We start from the raw sequence: 5,573 nt of genomic DNA, 5'->3' as shown, positions 1-5,573 counted from the left end.
GCCCTAAAAGGAAAACCTAACAAGCAAAAATTAAATTCAAATATAGTTTCTACCAGTAGAAACTGCAAACCGGCTAGAAAAGATGGGACACACAGATGATAAAACAGAGAGCCATGGTGAAGGGCACCATGATCATTAGTTCTAGAATCAAACTAGGAAAAGATCAACAGATACTGGAGTATTCATGGACAAGATTATGGATTTGGAGGAATCTTTTAAAATGAGCAGTTTGCAGCCGGGCGCTGTGGGTCATGCCTGTAATCCCAGCACTTTGGGAGGCTGAGGCAGGCGGACTGCCTGAGCTCAGGAGTTTGTGACCAGCTTGGGCAACACGGAGAAACCCCGTCTCTACTGAAATACAAAAAATTAGCTAGGCGTGGCAGCGTACGCCTGTAATCTCAGCTACTCGGGAGGCTGAGGCAGGAGAATCACTGGAACCTGGGAGGTGGAGGTTGCAGTGAGCCGAGATTGAGCCACTGCACTCCAGCCTGGGCGACAGATCAAGACTCTGTCTAAAACAACAACAACAAAAACAAACAAAAAACAAAACAACCCCAGCACAGTTTGCACAAGCAAAGAGAAAAGGAAAAGGCACAGCAAACAGACATGCTGTGGGGGTTTGCAATGCTTCCGCCACACAGACATCCCCATGTAAAACAACAGCTTTTATAATTTCATCCCATCACCGAGGGGCGGATGAGAGGAGACTTTTCCTCTTTGTCAGCACAAGTTATAACAACCCCATCGCCCTCTGCCAGAGGTGGAGAAATTGGGCTCATCATCGTCTATCTATGTTTCCCAAGGCTCTGAGTAGTTCATCTGTCATGATCCCAAACTTCTCCAACAGGTCTTGGCGATGTGATTCATGTCATTTCTGATTCATCCAGGGATAATGTCTATCATTTCCATTTCTCCCATGGTACTCAGTCCTATAACAATACACTTGGGAAGTTTTCTTCTTCGTGTTACCAAAACCCCTATTGCTCCCCCGCACAGAAAGCCAATGGTGGAGAGGCTAGTATTGCCAGGAAAAAAGCTTTAATTGGGTGCTGCAGCCAAGGAGATGGGAGATCTGTCTCAAACCCATTTCCTTGACCAACTAAAACTACTAAAACTAGGGATTTATGTAGGAGGGAAGAAATGTTACAATGTGTAAGAAAACAAGAACTAGGGAGGGGAAAGGAAGCAATCATGATAAATGAGGGGTCTGGCATCTCATTGTGGTGATCTGGTGAGTTTCAATTCTTTGATACTTTCTTTGAGAAGCCTGGGAATCCTTTCCTGAGAAAGGAACTCAGATAAAACAAATTAAGTTTCAAGCTTTATGACCAGAAAGGACAATTTCTATGTTTATTTAAAAAAAAAAAAAAAAAAATCTATGGGACTATTAGGTGCCTACAAGAGTGTGACACAGTTCTGCCAGTGAAGGCTCAAGTGCAGAATAAAGACTTAATTGATAGCTGGGATCTGTGTTTTAAGGCAGGAGGCTACTTCAAGGACTATTCTTCAATGGTTCAGGCTTTTAGATTACCTTCTGCAGGCTAAAGACTTTATATCTTTTAGAACCTGAAGAGGAAGAGCCAGGAAATATCTCATGTTTCAGTGGGACATTGAAAGTTCATATTCACAGTGAAAGAATCTGGCCCATTTTACTGGTCCCTTGATCTCATTTTTCCAGTGATTTTTAGATCAAGGCTCTTAACCTTTAAGATAATGAGTTATTGGTAGATCCTAAAACCCCCATACCTGGTGTGGGTTTTTTTTTTTTTTTTTTTCCACAGCAGAGACAACTGAACTTTTGTGCCTTACTACATGTATTTCAAGTCTTTTCAAAACAAGGCCCCAGAAATCTCCAGATTCAATTATGTCCCTGGGCTTGGTCCATTGCTACAGGAGTCTTAGGGAGCCTGTACAAATGCTTGAGTTACTCATTCAGCAACAATTAAACCCTAAGATAGAAGATACGACAAAGCAGGACTCCTTCCTCCATGGCATGTGCTGATTTCAGACGAGGTGGCAGCCAATGTAGAAAATATTGGAATTTTTCCTTGGAACTGGACTGTGATGAGAGGTGCTTGCCATGAACATAACCTACTGTCTTTTCTTTGAATTTTCCTTTCTGTTTTTGAAGGTAAAACAGGAAATAATCTTCTCCGAAGATTATTAATTCATAATAATTCCCAAAAAAACAAAAACACATGCTTCCCCTGCACTGTGCTTTCAGATATTCTGGCTCTAGTTCAGCTGGTGGATGAGCTGATTGATGCATTCACCCTGAGAGCCAGGTAAGCCCATCTCTCTGAGGAAGCCCACTCTATTCTTGGCAGTGAGACAAGCCACTGAGAGGTGGAAAGGGTGCAAGGACCATGAGATCTCCTGGAAATACTTCCGGGGAGGGCAATTTCATGAATGAGGTCTTCCAAGCAAATGACACCAAACTTCCCCAGGTACTCGTCAATCACTGTGCTGTCTGTCAGAGGGATGGTCTTATTTTCGACTGTGGCTTGTCGACATTTCAAAATGAGTTCCCAGACAAACTTCCCAGGTGGAAATCCCTGGGTCACATATGAAGCATTTTTAAGTGATGGGGAGTGACTTTTACAGAGACATCACTAAAAATTTTCTTCAGGCGAAGCCTTGCAATGGTTCTCTGCACCAGTAAACTCACACCATTAATCTTTTCAATGAGTACAACAAAGGCCAAGGAGCCTGTAATTTCAGCACTTTGGGAGGCCAAGGCAGGAGGATCACCTGAGATAGGGAGTTTGAGACCAGCCTGGCCAACATGGATAAACCCCATCTCTACTAAAAATACAAAAATTAGCCAGGCGTGGTGGTGGGTGCCTGTAATCCCAGCTACTGGGGAGGCTGAGGCAGGAGAATCGCCTGAACCCAGGAGACAGAGGTTGCAGTGAGCTGAGATCGTGCCACTGCACTCCAGCCTGGGCAACAGAGTGAGACTCGGAAGGAAGGAAGGAAGGAGGGAGGGAGGGAGGGAAGGAAGGAAGAAGGGAGGGAGGGAGGGAGGGAAGGAAGGAAGGAAGGAAGGAGGGAGGGAGGGAAGGAAGGAAGGAAGAAGGAAGGGAGGGAAGGAGGGAGGGAAGGAAGGAAGGGCAAGGCCAAGGAATGTTTATCTGGCAATTCTAAGGCATGAGGTTTCACTTCTAGTTGTCTGAGGTGCACCTTGTCATGTTTCTGCCACCAGGAATCATCTAGAAAAAATTCCAGTCACTTAAACCTGAGCCCTTTTTCTTTCCTCTGCTCATCCTTTGCCAAAAGTGCCTGATTTGCCTGAATGGCTTTGAGGGCTCAATAAGCTTTCCTCTTTTTCAGGAGATTTTCTGGAACCAAAGGAATTTTTCTTTGCTCTTGCTCCACCATCTTTCTAGTGTATTTGGTGGTTTTTCAAAGTAGTTACTGCTGTCATACCCCAAAGAGCGACATTTGTGGTCAAAAGTATTCTTTACAAGGAAAACATTGAGATTTGTTTTGTGGCTTAAAAAAAGAAAGTCGTGGCCGGGTATGGTGGCTCATGCCTGTAATCCCAGCACTTTGGAAGGCGGAGGCAGGTGCATCACCTGAGGTCAGGAGTTCAATACCAGCGTGACCAACATGGAGAAATCCTGTCTCTACTAAAAATACAAAATTAGCTGGGTGTGGTGGTGCATGCCTGTAATCCCAGCTACTCAGGAGACTGAGGCAAGAGAATCACTTGTACCCTGGAGGCGGAGGCTGCGGTGAGCCGAGATCCCGCCATTGCACTCCAGCCTGGGCAACAAGAGCGAAACTCTGTCTCAAAAAAAAAAAAAAAAAAAGAGAAAAGAAAGTCAGTTGCAAGGATGAAACAAGAAGACAACAAATTTCCATCAGAAGGTCAGGTGGCAACCTTTGAAGAGTACTGCAAATTACATGAGATTCTGCAAGCTCAGATCAAAATGTAGTTCAGGTTTTTACCAAAGATGACGTTCTGAACATTTTAGATCAGCTGATTTGACATCATTCATTGGCAAAATTTTAGAAGAGTCAACACAGGGAGAAAAAAAATCCTGTGGACAGAAGAAAAAGAAGATGAGATTGCAAGTCAGTAATGGCCCACTAAGAATGTCAAAGAGGGCCGGGCGCGGTGGCTCACGCCTGTAATCCCAGCACTTCGGGAGGCCGAGGCGGGCGGATCATGAGGTCAGGAGATCGAGACCATCCTGGCTAACACAGTGAAACCCCGTCTCTACTAGAAAATACAAAAAATAAGCCGGGCGTGGTGGTGGGCGCCTGTAGTCCCAGCTACTCGGGAGGCTGAGGCAGGAGAATGGCGTAAACCCGGGAGGCGGAGCTTACAGTGAGCCGAGATGGCGCCACTGCTCTTCAGCCTGGGCTACAGAGCGAGACTCCGTCTCAAAAAAAAAAAAAAAAAAAAAAAAAAAGAGCGTCAAAGAGAGGATTACATTCATTTCCTTTTCACAAAAGATTACCAGCCTAAAGAATCTTTTCAACATCAATATCTTGACTTTTTAAAAGTTTTTTAAGAAAATCCATTTTATTCTTGTGGCATTGATGAAGAATTACAAGCTGGATGATTGTATAGTTTTAGCTAAGACCAACTTCACTGAGCGACTTACCCAGGAATACTTACTTCCTATAGGCAGATTGTCCCTGGAAGTATATGAGACCCCCTCAGCCTTCATCAGTTGGCTAAGGGTTGCTGCCAGCCTCAGTTTCTTCTTGATTCAACATTATTGACCAAGAGGAGGCTCAGCATTCTTATTCAGAAAAGAGGCTTCTTGGCTCAACTTTTATTTAGGTTGTCTCTGCTACCCAGTTCAGAGATGCTCTCATCTCATAAGATGAATTTGACATAAAAATGCCTCCATTTCTCCATGCCTTAGGAGCAGTGGTGTTGATAACTATGACCTTGAATGGGACAGAAGCATGCTACACTGACAACGTAAAACACTGATCCAAATAAGTGTATGCTCATTTAACAATATATTATTTTAATATATTCTATTTATCGGAGATGCCAGTAGCTTTTTCTTCATATAGCTCATTGTTGAGACCCCTGGCACACAGTAGATAGTCTGTGAACAGTTGTTGGAGGAGCAGACAAATGAAACGTTGCTTGTGCTTCTAGAGTTCTTTGCTCACGTTGATTTTTCCAAATACCTGAATTTGGAGGAGAGCTCTTGTCCTAATAGAGATCCAAGGAGAACTGTTAGGTAAGGATTTTTGAGGGGTTGTACTCCAATCACATTTAGCTTTCATAGGGATTGTGCACTGAAACCCTAGGAGATGCTTTGAAAATCTCTAAGAATACATATTACGAATTCAACAGCTCTCCAGTCATTTCGCTGATATATTAAAAGGCAACATTTTTATTAATTTATGAAGTGCTGTCTCACCAGTTCTAGGCAATAAAGAAGTTTACAAGGTCAGTCAGGATCTGAACAAAGAATAAAGAGAAAGAGAGTCTGAAACTGGCAATGCTGTCAGGAAATCGGTGGGTACAAAATGAATTGGGGGTGATGGCCCAGCGTGGGACACTGAGGATCAAGTGACCCGGCATAATGTAGATGCCA

At 43.7% G+C, this 5,573-nt stretch overlaps 1 pseudogene; it reads right to left on the bottom strand.

Moving 5' to 3' along the window:
• Positions 1-2,235: 2,235 nt before the first annotated feature.
• Positions 2,236-3,384, bottom strand: LOC100426776 (ribosomal protein uL30-like; annotated as a pseudogene).
• Between the last annotated feature and the right edge of the window lie 2,189 nt (positions 3,385-5,573).

The sequence above is a fragment of the Macaca mulatta genome, chromosome 4 (assembly GCF_049350105.2).
Source record: "Macaca mulatta isolate MMU2019108-1 chromosome 4, T2T-MMU8v2.0, whole genome shotgun sequence".
NCBI classification, from domain to species: Eukaryota; Metazoa; Chordata; class Mammalia; order Primates; family Cercopithecidae; genus Macaca; species Macaca mulatta.
This window is presented reverse-complemented; position numbering and strand designations above follow the sequence as displayed.